The sequence below is a fragment of the Ranitomeya imitator genome, chromosome 2 (genome assembly GCF_032444005.1).
Source record: "Ranitomeya imitator isolate aRanImi1 chromosome 2, aRanImi1.pri, whole genome shotgun sequence".
Classification (NCBI taxonomy): domain Eukaryota; kingdom Metazoa; phylum Chordata; class Amphibia; order Anura; family Dendrobatidae; genus Ranitomeya; species Ranitomeya imitator.
The window spans coordinates 282,381,446-282,399,862 of NC_091283.1; the positions used below are offsets into that span (position 1 = coordinate 282,381,446).

At 43.4% G+C, this 18,417-nt stretch overlaps 1 pseudogene; it reads right to left on the reverse strand.

The window, feature by feature from the left end:
* Positions 1-557: 557 nt before the first annotated feature.
* Positions 558-18,417, reverse strand: part of LOC138663142 (zinc finger protein 271-like) — a 36,918-nt pseudogene continuing 19,058 nt past the window's right edge.

The following is an 18,417-nucleotide window of genomic DNA, read 5'->3' on the forward strand; positions in this document are numbered from 1 at the left end:
AGCGAGCAGGGGGAGCTCTGGCCTTCAACCAGGTACCTTCAACAGTAAGCCACAAAAAGATCCAGTATAATGCCTTCCGACAGTTGGGGGAGGCAGAGGAAGACATTGATGGCTTTCTGCACGAATTTAAGCGGCAGGCCAGACATACATTACAATAGCGCGCAGGTGGCCGGAGCCTGCCGATATTTACTGTGGGAATTATAAAGGTGTGGGGGGGGGGGGCAGATAAAAGGGAAATATCATGTCCCCTCTGCCCAGGGGCGCAGCCTGTGGGCTGATGCATTAGGGACATGCATCTCCCATGGAACCTATTATACATACATATAACTGCACAACATATTGTGGGTGCTGAGTGGTTCCGTAACACGTAACAGAGATCCCCCTAAGGGCTCCTTTTCACTTGCGAGACATACGGCTGTGTCTCGCAGGTTACAACCCTCCTCTGGCGCCGGCACTTGGGAGCAGAGCGTGCAGCTCCATGTGTTGCTATGCAGCCGCATGCTCCGCTCCCAATTGCCGGCGCCAGAGGAGGGTTTTAACCTGTGAGACATGGCCGTATGTCTCGCAAGTGAAAAGGAGCCCTTAGCCTGTGGATGTTGTATGGACTATTTTCACTCTAGGAGCAACCTCCCATACAACCATCACCTGTAGGGACAGGAAAATACTGGAGGGTAGAGGAGGGAGGGGGCCTTTTAACCTTTCTGCAATCCTGTTCCGCTAGAGGTCAAGGAAGGACTACCTCTATCGTGCTGTCTGGATGGACGTAATGGAAAAGTGTGTCTTATAGTCCAAGAAATATGTTAAGTGCTAAAATAATTTCCCTTTCTCATTCAATAATACGTCTGGCTGTTCTATGTGTTTGCACAATTTGTCAATAGCGTATATTGTTTCTCTGAGTTATTTTTGATGGTCAACACAATACTATTTTCCAGTAATTCATTTTTCACACTCTAGGTATGATAATGTCTTCTACACTGTGTGGGATTTTGACTTCTAATTCCTCATGTTTGGTCCTGTTAAAATAAAAAAAATTCTATAAACCTCCCATGCTGGCGCAGATCCAGCGGTGTCAGCACTTGCGTTTTGGGGGCTCAGGTTATTATGTCAAGTGAGCCCTGCGTCCAGTTCGCACTAGCTTCACTGTTCTCACCTTCACACAAATCGAACAATAAGAGGAAGTCAAAGAGAAGCTGCAGCTTCCTGTTGATGTTCAAAATGTCTGAGGGCGGGGACAGTGAAGCTGGGGCTGATTAGGGCTCGTGTGATGTAACAACCTCATATGAGCCCCAGGAACGCGATTGAGGATACCGCTGGAACAGCACTGGCACCGAAGGAGAATATGTTTTTTTTTTATTTTAACAAAGCCAAACATAATAACAACCCCTTTAAGAAAATATCATTTCAGTTTAAAAGATTTCCCACATTAAGAATATGAAAAAGGCTTCTGCCCTGTGTGAATTCTCTGGTGCTTAAGCAAATCTGATTTATGGTTAAAACATTTTCCACATTCTGAACAGGAAAAAGGCTTCTCCCCTGTGTGGGTTCTCTGGTGGTAATCAAGATGCGCTTTCCGGTTAAAACATTTCCCACATTCTGAACATGAAAAAGGCTTCTCCCCTGTGTGAGTTCTCTGGTGGCTAGCCAGATGCGTTTTACGGTTAAAACATTTCCCACATTCTGAACAGGAAAAAGGCTTCTCCCCTGTGTGAGTTCTGTGGTGTATAACAAAATCTGATTTCTGATTAAAACATTTCCCACATTCTGAACAGGAAAAAGGCTTCACCCCTGTGTGGGTTCTCTGGTGGTTTTCAAGATGCGCTTTCCGGTTAAAACATTTCCCACATTCTGAACATGAAAAAGGCTTCTCCCCTGTGTGAATTCTCTGGTGTGTAACAAATTCTGATTTCTGGTTAAAACATTTCTCACATTCTGAACAGGAAAAAGGCTTTTCCCCTGTGTGAGTTCTCCGGTGGTTTTCAAGATGCGCTTTCCGGTTAAAACATTTCCCACATTCTGAACATGAAAAAGGCTTCTCCCCTGTGTGAATTCTCTGGTGCTTAAGCAAATCTGATTTATGGTTAAAACATTTCCCACATTCTGAACAGGAAAAAGGCTTCTCCCCTGTGTGAGTTCTGTGGTGTATAACAAAATCTGATTTCTGGTTAAAACATTTCCCACATTCTGAACAGGAAAAAGGCTTCTCCCCTGTGTGAGTTCTCTGATGGTTTTCAAGATGCGCTTTCCGGTTAAAACATTTCCCACATTCTGAACATGAAAAAGGCTTCTCCCCTGTGTGAATTCTCTGGTGTGTAACACATTCTGATTTCTGGTTAAAACATTTCCCACATTCTGAACAGGAAAAAGGCTTCTCCCCTGTGTGAGTTCTCCGGTGGTTTTCAAGATGCGCTTTCCGGTTAAAACATTTCCCACATTCTGAACATGAAAAAGGCTTCTCCCCTGTGTGAATTCTCTGGTGTGTAACAAATTCTGATTTCTGGTTAAAACATTTTCCACATTCTGAACAGGAAAAAGGCTTCTCCCCTGTGTGGGTTCTCTGGTGGTAATCAAGATGCGCTTTCCGGTTAAAACATTTCCCACATTCTGAACAGGAAAAAGGTTTCTCCCCCGTGTGAGTTCTGTGGTGTATAACAACATCTGATTTCTGCTTAAAACATTTTCCACATTCTGAACAGAAAAAAGGCTTTTCCCCTGTGTGAATTCTCTGGTGCTTAAGCAAATCTGATTTCTGGTTAAAACATTTCCCACATTCTGAACAGGAAAAAGGCTTCTCCCCTGTGTGAGTTCTGTGGTGTATAACAAGATGTGATTTTTTGTTAAAAAATTTCCCACATTCTGAACAGGAAAAAGGCTTCTCTCCTGTGTGAGTTCTGTGATGTATATCAAGATGTGATTTCTTGTTAAAACATTTCCCACATTCTGAACATGAAAAAGGCTTCTCCCATGTGTGACTTCTCTGGTGTATGACAAAATCTGATTTCTGGTTAAAACATTTCCCACATTTGGAACAAGAAAATCTGTTGTCTGCTGTGTGAATTGTTCGATGTTTAAAAAGAGACTTTTCAAGGGGAAAGCTATTTCCATACTCTGAAGGTGAAAACGGCTTCTTTGATTTAGGAGCATTTCGTTTAATGCTTATTTTGCGAATTTGATTTTCCTTAGTAGTCGGTAAGGAATCACAAGACAGAACCTGTTTCAAAGGATCAGATAACAGATCTTTTCTGTGAAAGGATGATGGTATATCTGGAGTAATGGCATTCACTTCAATTGTATCTAGTGTGATCTCAAGATCATCTGATTTAAAAATTGAAGATTTCATCTGTCCCTCTGATCTCCTGGTACAGTCATCTGCTAAGAATAAAACCAATTATTTTTCAGTTAAATATCCCCAAACTTAATATTTTTGAACATTTATATTTAAACTGTCAGTAAAAATGGCAAGTTATGTAAAAAATTTGAATTATTCACCAAGAAAATCACAGTTCTCAGTCTAATAGAAAATCACATAGGATGAACAAGTAGAGCGTGATGTTCAACTGTTTGTTCATTCTGCCTCCGAAATATGGAATAAAAAGCCACCAAACAATGTTATGTAGAAAAAAAATACTACCAATAAAGAGTTCTACTCATCTTACAAAAAAACAAGGTCCATCATCTGTCAATGGAAAAACAGAGGTTTCTACATTATTACTGGCTTAAATGCTCTTGAAAAGCAACATGGCTTCCATAAACCAAATGTCACGAAGCAACCGAAGTGGTGTGACACCCTGTCGCCCAGCAGGATAACTAATCCCTCACTTGCCCTGCTCCTATCCCTAAGTAGGGAATTGGCAACTGAGAACACTGGCAAGTGAGAACCACCGCTGCACTAAGGCAACAAAAGGTAAGACAAGACAGACACTGAAAGCTACAGGGTACTAAAAATACCACACTTAGCTTTCTGCTGCAAAACACCGCACAGCAAGAAAACGACACAGATAAGCCGAACATAGCTGTAGAATCACTGCTCCCAGAAAGCCCCTTCTCCCAGCAAGGTCTCTGCAGAATGAACTAACACCGACAGTCAGCTGATGCATCAGGTGACCTCTTCAAGGATGGTGGGAGTGGTCACCACCCACATCAGCTGACCCAGCAGCAATGCAATTACACCAGCAGGCCACCAGGGAAACTGCATTAACCCCCAATGACCTGAAAGGAAAAAATTTTAATCTGAGGGAAGCCAGATCTGTCACAAATCCAAAAATGGATCATGACACCAACCCAGAAAAATCCGCTCTCCCAAAGTCAAATTCCCCCTCTCTTCTGAGTCTTGCAGTGTGCCCAAACCACATTTAGAATCAATGTATTTGGCATTTACAGTCAAGAAATGGGGTGCTCACAGTTGAATGGCTGCTCTGGAGTAAAATGTCAATAGATCAAAATGGCAGAACTCCGGCACACGATAAAAATTTATCAAACATTTTATTGTGCTAAAACAAGAAAATCCACAATTTCGGAAAATAGACCTATATGAATACAGATGTGTTCAAATCATCAACATTTCAGCGCAAATCTGCCTTTCTCAAGATACCTCTGTTTTTACAGGTTCGTGTTCCCCGAGTGGTGGAGTAAGGTGTCCATGTGCATTGGTGTTCACATGGCACATGGACACCTTACTCCATCACCCGGGGACCCTGAACCTGTAAAAACAGATACATCTTGAGAAAGGCAGATTCACGCCGAAACGTTTGATTTAAACACATCTGTATTCATATGGGTCTATTATCCGAAATTGTGGATTTTCTTGTTTCAGCACAATAAAACGTTAAAAATGTATCTATCGTGTGCCGGAGTTTTACCATTTTAATGCAGTTGACATTACTATAGTGAGAAGAACCCACTTACCGTATATACTCGAGTATAAGATGACCCGATTATAAGCCGACCCCCCTAATTTTGCCACAAAAAACTGGGAAAACTTATTGACTCGAGTATAAGCCTAGGGTGGGAAATGCAGCAGCTACCGGTGAATTTGAAAAATAAAAATAGATGCTCCATACGGTTCATTATTGCCCCAAAGGAGGTTCCATATAAAAGCTGTGCCACATATAATGCTCCATACCGTTGATTATTGCCCCATAGATGCTCCTTATAAAGCTGTGCCATATAGTATGCTCTGCACCGTTCATTTTTGCCCCATAGATGCTTGCCCCATAGATGCTCCTTATAAAGCTTTGCCATATAGAATGCTCTGCACCGTTCATTATGGCCCCATAGATGCTCCTTATAAAGCTGTGCCCCATATAGAATGCTCTGCACCGTTCATTATGGCCCCATAGATGCTCCTTATATAGCTGTGCCATATAGAATGCTCTGCACCGTTCATTACTGCCCCATAGATGCTCCTTATAAAGCTGTGCCATATAGAATGCTCTGCACCGTTCATTACTGCCCCATAGATGCTCCTTATAAAGCTGTGCCATATATAATGCTCTGCACCGTTCATTATGGCCCCATAGATGCTCCTTATAAAGCTGTGCCATATATAATGCTCTGCACCATTCATTATGGCCCCATAGATGCTGCTTATATAGCTGTGCCCCATATACAATGCTCTGTACCGTTCATTATTGCCCCAGAGATGCTCCGTATAAAGCTGTGCCATATATAACGCTGCTGCTGCAATAAAAAAAACAAACACATAATCACCTCTCTTGCTTGCAGCTCCTCAGCGTCTCGTCTCGGCGTCTCTCTGCACTGACTGTTCAGGCAGAGGGCGGCGCGCAGATTATACGTCATCGCGCCCTCTGACCTGAACAGTCAGTGCAAGAGGACGGGAAGACGGAGCAGCGCCCGGCGGGTGGAACGTGGACAGGTAAATATGTAGTACTCACCTAGTCCCGGAGCTCCTGACGCTGCCCCTGCCTGTCACACTGTCTTCGGGTGCCGCAGCTCTTCCTCTGTCAGCGGTCACTGGCACCGCTCATTAGAGGAATGAATATGCGGCTCCACCCATATGGGAGTGGAGTCCATATTCATAAGTTTAATGAGCGGTCCCACGTGACCGCTGTACAGGGGAAGAGCTGCGGCACCCGAAGACAGTGTGACAGGCAAGGGCAGCGTCAGGAGAGCCGAGACTAGGTGAGTATGCGACAATCCTCTCTTCCCCTCACCCGCCGACCCTGCCACCGATCATGATTCGAGTATAAGCCGAGAGGGGCACTTTCAGCCCAAAAATTTGGGCTGAAAATCTCGGCTTATACTCGAATATATATGGTAATTTATGGTGTGTTTTCTGGAGTGCAATCTGGGCACTGTGTGTTGGAGAGTAAAAATTAAAAATATACCATTTTATTACCCAACGTCCACTGCGTGCTAATTAACAGAAAGTGGCTTTTGAGTCAAAATTGTCACTACTCCTAAAGATTAAGTCACTGAGGGTTAGATTGTCCACAATGGAGTCACTTTATGGGAATTTCTACTGCTTTGGTTTTCTGATGCTTTGTCATATTAGGCCTTTTACAAATGCTGTGTCCCATCTGCTTCTATGTCGTCTGCTTATTCATTCTGCAGGCGGCACTGGTAATGGAGGAGACATCAGAACTAGTTACTCTGAGGGGTGCATAGTCTGTGCAGCCACTAAGATTAAGGTGCCTGCGACCTGTAGCACCATGTATTCTGGCAGTTTGGTTGTGTACGCTTTCCAGTTAAAATAATCTGCTCCCTACTTCAACCAATTGGAAAGCACAGCACCCTACTAAAGCTCGAATCATATTACCGGAAGCTACGAGATACAAGTTTGTTCTTCTCAGGTTCAGTCCTCTGTATTCAGCTCCCAGCTTGTGACCCTAGTGTCATGGTTTACTGTGCTCTCGGGTCAGGTAGTTGCAGGGTTAACTCGGATGGCCTCTTTCTGGCTCCTAGGAGGCTTTTTATAGCCTCACTGTGAGGTCAATCCTTGTCGTTTATACTCTGACCCTTGGCTGAGTGTGTCTGACCCTGGTGTGCCTCTGCTTTGTGCATGTACTATTGTTTGTCTGTTTGGTTTCTGATCTGGTCCCTTCCCTGTTGTGATTCCTGCCTGCTATTTCTGCGCCGTCTATTGCCCGTTCTGGTTTTGTGATCTCTTGCTACGTCCTGACTATTCTTCTGACTGCCCCTGTGTACTACGCCGACCTCTCTGTGTATGACCTTGGCTTGTGTGACTACGTTTTTTCCTGTCATCCCTTTTAACATCCTTGGAAGTTTCCTCTCCTTCTTACACTTTCTCCCAGAGCTGCTGCAGGCTCAAACAGCAATGCTAAGCTCCGCCTACCCCCTCTGACACGCGGTCACATGATCTCAGGTCCTGTCTGCCTGCTCTGGAGAACGGCTAGCCTCTGCAGCACTGCTGCTACCGCTCTCGTTCACAGCTCATCGGTGCCCCAGGCTGTCCCTGGCACCAGACGTCCAGGCTAGCCTCCTGCGCTGTTGCCAGTGAGTGCCCGTCTGGTAGCTGGTTCTGACACCCGGCCTGTTTACTGACTTTGTATTTTCACTGCCCTCCCAGGTGTAGCCAGACTACCTGACTATTATTCTTGCCATCTCATACTATAGAAAAGCAAGTAAGAACATAGCCCAAACCAAGGAGTATGTGTGTAACTCCAGATGTAGAGGGGTTAAAGAAGTTAAAGGATGATAGGCAAAACTGTGACTATAGACAATAGTAAATTTGGGCAAACAACCGCACTCAGACAATTTTTTGCATCAGAGATGTGAAGTATTTATTTGAGTAACACCACAGTGGTCAACAGAGTTCTGAGGTAACGTTTCGACCCGGAAGGTCTTTCTCAAACCTCACTGAAAAAACATGAAATAGACTATATTAGAGATGGTGAAACCAAAAAAAGGTTCAGACAAAATACAGCACAGTCAAAATAATAGAATATCATAGGAGGTAATCAACGCAGTGGATGCAATTAACATAAATTAGAGGGGGCCAATACATGCATAGTATGGTAAACATGATAAATGTAACCGTGTTGCCAGATATATAGAGGGATGCTGTATATGCCTAAAGAAAAAGGGGGGACAAAAAAAAGGGGGGGTGGGGGAGGCCTAATACCAAACACAACAAAATGAAGTAAAATAAATAACCATATAGTGTGAGAAAAAAAATATATACATATGTACAAATATTACAAAAAACGTGAACGAGGCCCAGAGGAGTATAAATGTAATATGAATATTAGATCAGCGTTCAGGCGGGCAGGCAAACGGAGGGCGGTAGGCTTCATAGACAACTGAAAGCATATAGATATATATAAAAACATTGCACATTGTAAATAGGGGGTAGAGCAAAACTGACCTTAGTGAATAGTGATGGAGAAAAGAGGAGAAGGACGATACTTGTCTGGTAAATGGAGACAGAGGCTCCTATAGGGAGTAACAGAGAATGAGGCAAGGCAAAAATACTATAGTGGGGGCCAGAAGCAGAGCCTAATAGACACATACCACAAAAGGTCCAGAGAACAGGAGTACGTAGGTCCGGAACGGCACGGACAGGGCGCAGTGTCCCTAAAAGCACTGTGGATGAGAGACCAGGAGTGAGGATGCTAATAATGTGAAAGGAAAGCAGGGAGCTAAACCAGAGGGAGAGAGTACCTGTGGGTCCTGTAAGGAGGAAGGAGGCGGTAGTGTCCGGCATGGTGAATTGTCTGGGGATAAATACCAGCCAGACAGGAAGTGTGGTGGCGTGGAGGTGCGAAAGAGAGGCTAGGAACGCACGCTGAGGCGCTGAAACAAGCGCGCACGGGGAGGAGCGAGAGAGAGGCCCGGAACGCACGCTGGAGCGCAGAGAACAGAGCGCACGCGCAGGAAGAAGGAGGCGTCTGGCATAAAGGGCCGGCGAAGGACGAGCAGCGGCACACAGAGGGCAAAGCGCTATGTCGGCGCGTGCGCAGAGTGGACATCATAGGAGCGTGTCAGCACTAAGGGCTCTGTGCTGATGGAAAGGGGAGGGGAAAGGGGATAAGAGACAACAGGCGTACCGAGCTGAGAGATAGAGAGTGAAAGTAGAGATGGCGGTATAGAGCCAGAGGATACTATATGGATTAAATGCAATGATGTATAGAGAAAAAGAGAGAAATAAGGAAAAAAGAAGGAGATAAGTAAAGAATAAGTGGAGAAATAAAGAATAAGTGGAGAAATAAAGTCAGAAATAACAAAATCAACAAAGATAAAATAATGTAATGAAAAAAGGTCAAAGTGTGGAATATGGAAAAGAGAACAATACGTAAAATAAAAATAAAAATAAAAACAAAAATAAAATAAAAATGAAAAAATAAATGAAAAAAATAAATGAAAAAAATGAAAAAATGAAAAAAGGAAAAATATAAAAAATAATAATAGAAAAAAATAGAAAAAAGGAAAGACATTAAAAACTAATTAAATAATAAAAAGAAATAAAAAGATAATAAAAAATCAATAAAAAATCAAAAGTAAAAAATGGAATAAAATACAAAAATAAAACAATAAAACATAAATGGGAGGGGGGGTGGTCGGGCGAGTACTTACCCCCAATGGAAGTAACAGTGTATGGAAATCAGACCGCCTGAAAGTAGGAGATAGGTTAGTGATTATGGAAAGAAAACGAGAGGTCAGCATGCTCTACGAACATAAAAATGGGAGAAATGGTACATATGATGGTTAATACAGTTTCACTGATCTTAAATTTGTTGGTATATGTAGCAGCGTTAAAGTTCTGTCATAACAACAATGCAAAATCAAGAGAACCCAGAGCAAGCAGGACAGCACGCGGTTCCATGACGAACAGATATCCGACTAAATTAAATCAGGTCAAGTTCCCTATTCAAACCCTTGGGTGTGAGGGTTTGTAAAGTATAAATCCAATAGGACTCACGTTGCCTAAGCAGTTTAGTGTGATCACCACCCCTCCTAGGGCGCTCTACCTGTTCTAGAACCTGGAAGCGAAGCTGAGAGACTGAGTGGTTGGCGGACACAAAATGATGGGGAAGAGGGAGCCATGTTTTTTTACATCTTATGGTAGACTTGTGGCTGGAGATGCGGTCACGGATGTGTTGTGTAGTCTCACCGACATAAAGTAACCCGCAGGGGCATTTAATAACGTAAACTACGTTATTGGATTCACAAGTAAAGAATCCCTTGATTTGGTATTGTCTACCCGAGTGCGGATGAGTGATTGTGTTGGACTTAATGACGTTAGAGCAGCATGCACAGGCTAAACATGGGAACGTGCCGCGTTTTACAGTACCTAGAAAGGTTTGTCTGGGTATTCTGGAAGAGCTGCCCATGTCTGCCTTAACGACTCGATCTCTGATGTTGGTAGGTCTCCGTTTACACATGAGAGGAGGTGTCGTGAAAGCCTCGATCTGTGGATATGAACGTCTCAGGAGGGGCCAGTGTTTGCGGATAATATTATAAACTATAGGCATGACAGGGTGGTGAGTGTGAATGAAGGGAACGCGTTCTGGTTTTGTAGAAGCAATAGGGCGTGGGGATGGATTCAAGGCCAACACTTTTTCCCTGTCCAGTAGATTCCTAGGGTAATGCCATACTTCAAATTTACGGGACATGTCATCGAGACGAGCGGGTAGTAGTCCGGGATCTGAGACTATACGAGCCACACGTTTGAATTGTGACCGAGGTAGGCTTTGTTTGGTAGAGGTGGGATGACAGCTGTGATAATGGAGAAGACTGTTGGAATCAGTAGGTTTAACAAATAGGTCGGTGTTGAGAGTCCCATTGGGACTCCTTATGACCAGCGTGTCCAAAAATGAAATTTGGGTGTTATCGTGGTTCAATGTAAACTGCAGTTCATCTCGAACGGTGTTCAGGTAGTTGGTGAACGTATCCAAAGAATCTTGGGGCCCTGTCCATAGACAAAAAACGTCATCTATGTAGCGAAGCCAACATAGGTTGTAGGATTGGAACAGGGGATTGGGATATACATAATTGCGCTCAAAGGAATCCATGTAACTATTGGCGTAAGCTGGGGCTACATTCGCACCCATGGCGGTGCCTTGGGTCTGTAGGTAGTATTGATCACCAAAAAGAAAGAAATTATTATGCAAAATTAAAGAAAGTAAATCAAGGCACAGGTTTTTGGAGTGATGTGTAAGAGTTGATTGTTCGAGGAGTTCCCCAGCCGCTTGTATGCCCAAGTCATGTCTAATAGATGTATAAAGACTTTTAACGTCAAATGTGGCAAGGATGCATTCTGGTGGAACTGTGGGGAGTGCCCTAAGGGTCTGGAGAAAATGACCTGTGTCAAGTATGTAAGACTTCATGTTTTTGGTCAATGGGGTAAAGATTTTTTCTAAGTAAACTGAAATAGGGGCCAGAATGGAATCTGTGGATGCGACTATCGGTCGCCCTGGTGGATTATTGAGGGATTTGTGTACCTTAGGTAAGGTATAGATGACTGGGGTCACAGGATGTGGATTAGTGAGAAAAGTAGCTGTCTTAGAGTCAATTGTGTTGAGGGATTGGTATTTTTGAAGAATAGTACTGATTTGGAGTCTGATGTTGCGGGTTGGATCCGAGTGGATCTTTTTGTAGGTGGTCGTATCAGACAATTGTCTCAGAATCTCAGCAGAGTAGTCGGCTGTGTTCTGTACAACAATTGATCCGCCCTTATCAGCAGGTTTAATTGTAATATTTTTATTGGTTTTGAGTGACTCGATAGCTTGTCTGTCAACAGCGGATATGTTGCTGTGGGTAGGAAAATTACCTAGGCGATGTTGTTCCAGCATGATGTCAATGTCCCTCTGAATCAGATTAATGTAGGCCTCAGTTGCATGGTAGTTGTGTGGGGGGTTGAAGCTACTGGATATGCGTAAGCCTAATCTTACTATGCTCAGTTCAGGGATAGGATTCTCCATGGTTGCGGGGATCCTATTCCTTGGCGAGTCCTTCTGTAGTCCAAAGTGAGTCTTGAGGCGAAGGTTGCGGTAAAAGTGTTGTAGGTCCTGGGACAATTTGAACTTGTCCCATGGTGGGGTAGGGCAAAAGGATAAGCCCTTTTGGAGGACCGAAAGTTCAGACGGACTCAAGGTGTAGGAGGAGATGTTGATGACAGGGTTTGGGGCCTTACCTGGGACCTTGTAGTCATGCGATCTCGACTTCCGGGCGGACCTCCTTGTCGGTCTCCTCCTGGGCGAGTATTGGGTCTCGAGTGGGGTCGTCCTAAAAAACGGTTCTGGAAGGAACTGTTTGTGGAGCTGTCGCTGTCTGAGCTGTAGGGTCTGTAACGTCGAGGTCCAGTATTTCCTTGTCTGGAATTTGTGGATGCTGAGTCGTTCCATCTGTATATACGATTAGAGGCGTAATCTTCAGAGTCCCGTTGGAATTTGGATCGCTTCTTGTCCTGTAGGTATTTACGGTGTTCTTCTATGACTTTGTCGGTTTTGGCCTTCAGGGTATTCCAATCAGTTGCAGAAAGTGAAGTGGACAATTGCTCTTCGATGGCAGAGAGTTTATCTTCGGATTCACCGATTCGGATTCATATCCACAGATCGAGGCTTTCACGACACCTCCTCTCATGTGTAAACGGAGACCTACCAACATCAGAGATCGAGTCGTTAAGGCAGACATGGGCAGCTCTTCCAGAATACCCAGACAAACCTTTCTAGGTACTGTAAAACGCGGCACGTTCCCATGTTTAGCCTGTGCATGCTGCTCTAACGTCATTAAGTCCAACACAATCACTCATCCGCACTCGGGTAGACAATACCAAATCAAGGGATTCTTTACTTGTGAATCCAATAACGTAGTTTACGTTATTAAATGCCCCTGCGTTTTACTTTATGTCGGTGAGACTACACAACACATCCGTGACCGCATCTCCAGCCACAAGTCTACCATAAGATGTAAAAAAACATGGCTCCCTCTTCCCCATCATTTTGTGTCCGCCAACCACTCAGTCTCTCAGCTTCGCTTCCAGGTTCTAGAACAGGTAGAGCGCCCTAGGAGGGGTGGTGATCACACTAAACTGCTTAGGCAACGTGAGTCCTATTGGATTTATACTTTACAAACCCTCACACCCAAGGGTTTGAATAGGGAACTTGACCTGATTTAATTTAGTTGGATATCTGTTCGTCATGGAACCGCGTGCTGTCCTGCTTGCTCTGGGTTCTCTTGATTTTGCATTGTTGTTATGACAGAACTTTAACGCTGCTACATATACCAACAAATTTAAGATCAGTGAAACTGTATTAACCATCATATGTACCATTTCTCCCATTTTTATGTTCGTAGAGCATGCTGACCTCTCGTTTTCTTTCCATAATCACTAACCTATCTCCTACTTTCAGGCGGTCTGATTTCCATACACTGTTACTTCCATTGGGGGTAAGTACTCGCCCGACCACCCCCCCTCCCATTTATGTTTTATTGTTTTATTTTTGTATTTTATTCCATTTTTTACTTTTGATTTTTTATTGATTTTTTATTATCTTTTTATTTCTTTTTATTATTTCATTAGTTTTTAATGTCTTTCCTTTTTTCTATTTTTTTCTATTATTATTTTTTTATATTTTTCCTTTTTTCATTTTTTTCATTTATTTTTTTCATTTTTTTCATTTATTTTTTCATTTTTATTTTATTTTTGTTTTTATTTTTATTTTTTTATTTTTATTTTACGTATTGTTCTCTTTTCCATATTCCACACTTTGACCTTTTTTCATTACATTATTTTATCTTTATTGATTTTGTTATTTCTGACTTTATTTCTCCACTTATTCTTTATTTCTCCACTTATTCTTTACTTATCTCCTTCTTTTTTCCTTATTTCTCTCTTTTTCTCTATACATTATTGCATTTAATCCATATAGTATCCTCTGGCTCTATACCGCCATCTCTACTTTCACTCTCTATCTCTCAGCTCGGTATGCCTGTTGTCTCTTATCCCCTTTCCCCTCCCCTTTCCATCAGCACAGAGCCCTTAGTGCTGACACGCTCCTATGATGTCCACTCTGCGCACGCGCTGACATAGCGCTTTGCCCTCTGTGCGCCGCTGCTCGTCCTTCGCCGGCCCTTTATGCCAGACGCCTCCTTCTTCCTGCGCGTGCGCTCTGTTCTCTGCGCTCCAGCGTGCGTTCCGGGCCTCTCTCTCGCTCCTCCCCGTGCGCGCTTGTTTCAGCACCTCAGCGTGCGTTCCTAGCCTCTCTTTCGCACCTCCACGCCACCACACTTCCTGTCTGGCTGGTATTTATCCCCAGACAATTCACCATGCCGGACACTACCGCCTCCTTCCTCCTTACAGGACCCACAGGTACTCTCTCCCTCTGGTTTAGCTCCCTGCTTTCCTTTCACATTATTAGCATCCTCACTCCTGGTCTCTCATCCACAGTGCTTTTAGGGACACTGCGCCCTGTCCGTGCCGTTCCGGACCTACGTACTCCTGTTCTCTGGACCTTTTGTGGTATGTGTCTATTAGGCTCTGCTTCTGGCCCCCACTATAGTATTTTTGCCTTGCCTCATTCTCTGTTACTCCCTATAGGAGCCTCTGTCTCCATTTCCCGGACAAGTATCGTCCTTCTCCTCTTTTCTCCATCACTATTCACTAAGGTCAGTTTTGCTCTACCCCCTATTTACAATGTGCAATGTTTTTATATATATCTATATGCTTTCAGTTGTCTATGAAGCCTACCGCCCTCCGTTTGCCTGCCCGCCTGAACGCTGATCTAATATTCATATTACATTTATACTCCTCTGGGCCTCGTTCACGTTTTTTGTAATATTTGTACATATGTATATATTTTTTTTCTCACACTATATGGTTATTTATTTTACTTCATTTTGTTGTGTTTGGTATTAGGCTTCCCCCACCCCCCCTTTTTTTTGTCCCCCCTTTTTCTTTAGGCATATACAGCATCCCTCTATATATCTGGCAACACGGTTACATTTATCATGTTTACCATACTATGCATGTATTGGCCCCCTCTAATTTATGTTAATTGCATCCACTGTGTTGATTACCTCCTATGATATTCTATTATTTTGACTGTGCTGTATTTTGTCTGAACCTTTTTTTGGTTTCACCATCTCTAATATAGTCTATTTCATGTTTTTTCAGTGAGGTTTGAGAAAGACCTTCCGGGTCGAAACGTTACCTCAGAACTCTGTTGACCACTGTGGTGTTACTCAAATAAATACTTCACATCTCTGATGCAAAAAATTGTCTGAGTGCGGTTGTTTGCCCAAATTTATGATTGAACTGGATCCAGTCCAGGTTCAGCCGGCACCAGCTCCATTCCACAGAGTGCACGCCTTTTCCCTCTAATCACTATAGACAATAGCACATCTACTGAAATGATCAAGCTGGACAGTCTTTTTAAGTATAGAAAAAATTAGTAACTAATGGTAAAAACTCTTTGGGGTAGTTAGACTATGGGGCTTGCTGTCTCTTGGCAATATAAACTATCGTAAAGAGTAATATTTTCTATCAGAGTTTCAACAAGAAATATACTCTTAAATAGAACTATTAATAATAATGCAGAGCTGATGTGTGATAAATTTAGATCTCAAGCATTTGGAAGAGACAATGGAGACCTCTTTTTAAGGACTACCATGGAGTTACAGACTCAGATAACTGAGGCAGGCCGATCCCACCACAATCAAACTATCATACAAATGAACAGATAAAAAAAAACCTTTTTTTAGTCTATGATACATCCCCAACAACAGCTTATGTATGAGGGGAAAGCAACAACACTAAACCAGAGTTGCACTCATTTGTAGTGGACCATAGGAGTCCTGGCCAGAAGAGTAGAGAAAGTATAAGTGCTCTCCATTTCAGGAGAGATTGTGCAGTAATCAGAATTCTTGAGGATTGAAAGCATAATGTAATTTATGACGTGGGGTGAATCCATGAAACCAGGGCTTGAACCATGCCAACACATCTCCTGCAGGAGTGAATAAATGTATATTACAGCCATCAGCCCCACACAGATTAGCGATATATCATGGCACAGGTGTAATGCTTTATATGTATTTTATCACAATCCTTCTTGAAATTAGTCGGTTTTAAAAGAAATTGAAAAATCAGGATAAAGGGAAACTCTGTTGTTAATGTACAGAGATTCATACTGTGAAAGAAGTGGTTAATTTCTGTTCTGAATAAAACAGAAGAAAAATTATTATGCAATACTAGATGGTGGCCCGGGTATTCTAGAATATGTATGTATGTATGTACATCGCGCTGTGAGTAGGGGTTAAATTCCGCACCAATATCGCTGATTGGTCGCGCCCGGCTGGCTGATCAGCGAAGCGTGGTTCAAATCCCACGCCAATTCGCAGCCAGACTGTGCCTGTCGCTGATTGGTCATGTCCGGCCGGCCGCGACCAATCACCGAAGTGGTGTTTAAATCCCACGCCAATATCGCTCATTGGTCGCGGCTGGGCGCGACCAATCAGAGAAGTGTGGTTCAAATCCCGCATCAATTCGCGGCTGGACTGCATCTGTCACTGATTGGTTACTGGATGTGGGGGTTGGGGTGCTGGATGTCAGGGGTTCAGGGCGCAGGATGTCGGGGTTCGGGGCGCAGGATATAGTATAGCTACGTAATATATAGCACAGCCACGTAGTATATAACACAGCCCACGTAGTATATAGCACAGCCACGTAGTATATAACACAGCCACGTAGCATATAACACAGTCACGTAGCATATAACACAGCCCACATAGTATATAGCACAGCCACGTAGTATATAGCACAGCCACGTAGCATATAACACAGCCCACGCTAGTATATAGCACAGCCACGTAGTATATAGCACAGTCACAAAGCATATAACACAGCCACGTAGTATATAGCACAGCCACGTAGTATATAGCACAGCCAAATAGAATACAGCAGCCACGTAGTATAAAGCAGCCACGTAGTATGTAACACAGGCCACGTAGTATATAGCACAGCCACATAGTATATAGCACAGCCAAATAGTATACAGCAGCCACTAGTATAAAGCAGCCACATAGTATGTAACACAGGCCACGTAGTATATAGCACAGCCACGTAGTATATAGCACAGCCAAATAGTATACAGCAGCCACATAGTATAAAGTAGCCACGTAGTATGTAACACAGGCCACGTAGTATATAGCACAGCCACGTAGTATATAGCACAGCCAAATAGTATACAGCAGCCACGTAGTATAAAGCAGCCACGTAGTATGTAATACAGGTCACGTAGTATATAGCACAGCCACGTAGTATATAGCAGCCACATAGTATTTAGCACAGCCACATAGTATATCACAGCCCACGTAGTATATAGCACAGCCAAATAGTATATAACACAGACAGCCATGTAGTATATAACACAGGCCACGTAGTATATAGCACAGCCATGTAGTATATAGCAGCCATGTAGTATATAGCACAGTCACGTAGTATATAGCACAGCCACGTAGTATATAACACAGCCTCATAGTATATAGCACAGCCCATGTAGTATATAACACAGCCACATAGTATATCACACAGCCACGTAGTATATAGCAGCCACGTAGTATATAACACAGCCCACATAGTATATAGCACAGCCAAGTAGTATATAGCACAGCCACGTAGTATATAGCAGCCACGTTGTATATAGCAGCCACGTAGTATATAACACAGCCCACGTAGTATATAGCACAGCCCACGTAGTATATAGCACAGCCCACGCAGTATGTAACACAGCCCACGTAGTCTATAAAACAGCCCACGTAGTATATAGCAGTGTGGGCTGTCATGATCCCAATGGCAGGGGATCACAAAAGGACAAGCACAAAAAACAAAACAAGCTCTAGGGTGATGGAAACTGAGCTGACCGCGATCCTGAACCTAAACACACAACTAGCTGTAGCCGGGGAACGTGCCTACGATGATTCCTAGACGTCTCGCACCAGCCGAAGGACTAACTTCCCCTATTAGAAGAAACACAGACCTCTCTTGCCTCCAGAGAAACACCCCACAGAAATAGCAGCCCCCCACATGTAATGACGGTGAAATGAGAGGAAAGCACATACGTAGTTATGAAAACAGATTCAGCAAAATGAGGCCCGCTAAAGCTAGATAGCAGAGGATACAAAAGTGAACTGCGCGGTCAGCGAAAAACCCTACAAAAAACCATCCTGAAATTACTTGAACTCATGTGCCAACTCATGGAACATGAGGAGTAATATCAGCCCACTAGAGCAACCACCAAAAAGGAATCACATATCTGCAAGCTGGACTAAGACAACAATTAAGCAAAACGTGGAACAGGAAAATCAAAAACTTAGCTTGTCCTGAAGATTACAGAAGCGGGAAGCAGAGGTAACAAGACACACTGATTACATTGATAGCCGGCGAGGAAATGACAAGAAAGCCAGGTTAAATAGGAAACTCCCATATCCTGATAGAACAGG